Genomic DNA, 1,163 nt, shown 5'->3' with positions numbered 1-1,163 from the left:
AAAAAAGAAGAAAAAGAAAGAAAAGGGGGCTAGCAAAGTTGTTAGGAGCTAAGATTGTTTTGAAGTTGGGGAAAATCCTTTATAGATTTCAAAGAAAAAGAGTTTTATGTGCAAGGTGTTCTTGGGTTCCTTTGGTGAGAGATGTGAGTTGGGTTTGACATTGGGAAGTGATTGTGTAACTTATATGTTTGGGAAAAGGGTAGAACAATGGAGATTTAGCATTGTATGCATGAGTTGATCCTTTTCTTAGATATATTATGTGCAATGTCAAGGCTACTTGTTTCGAGAGTAAATCACCTTAAAAATCATATATCATGAACCTCTTGACTCACTTGAATAAAAAGCCTTCCCTTACCCAACCAAATGATTTGGACCAATTGACCATTTGCAAGAATTCACCTGATGTTTTATGCTTAATGAATGTGAGAGTTGGTTGATTTGAATGTGTGGATGCTTGATGATGAGTGTAAGGGCAAAATGAGTTGAGATAGGCCTAGAGAAGCTAGAGTGTAATAAGAGAGTGTGCTCATGTTGGATTAGATGTTGAATTGAGTGCTAGTTGTGTTTCTTTTTGCTATGAGCTCCCACCTTCATCCCTTTCTCCCTATGAGTTCTAGAAAGTTCACTTGTGGACAAGTAAAAGAACAAGTTTGAGGAAGTTGATATCTTGCATATTTTCATTGTTTTATCCATTCACCCATGTGCATTTCGATCATATAGACTAGGATTTAGCCATGTCTAGGTTGCATTTTGCATACATATGTCTCTATTAGGTATTGGAGTACCACATGGAGTTCTTGGATATATTTGGGTGCGTTTGGAGCTCAAAATAGGTGATTAAGGTGATCATTGGACGAGCAATGCATGGGAGCGACCTACCGGAGCGACGCCATGAACTCGCTCGCCATTTATGCTTCGGAGCGACCTCCTAGAGCGACAAGGCGAAGTCGCTCCAGCTCCTAGAGCGGCCTCACCACGGCGACACCCAGAGGTCGCTCGGGTTGTGTCGATTTGAGAGCGACGAACAAGCCGGGAGCGACCTCCTAGATCGACAAGGTGAAGTCGCTCCAGCTCCTAGAGCGGCCTCACCACGGCGACACCCAGAGGTCGCTCGGGTTGTGTCGATTTGAGAGCGACGAACAAGCCGGGAGCGACCTCCTAGA

The sequence above is a fragment of the Brassica oleracea genome, chromosome C1 (genome assembly GCF_000695525.1).
Source record: "Brassica oleracea var. oleracea cultivar TO1000 chromosome C1, BOL, whole genome shotgun sequence".
Taxonomy (NCBI): Eukaryota; Viridiplantae; Streptophyta; class Magnoliopsida; order Brassicales; family Brassicaceae; genus Brassica; species Brassica oleracea.
This window is presented reverse-complemented; position numbering follows the sequence as displayed.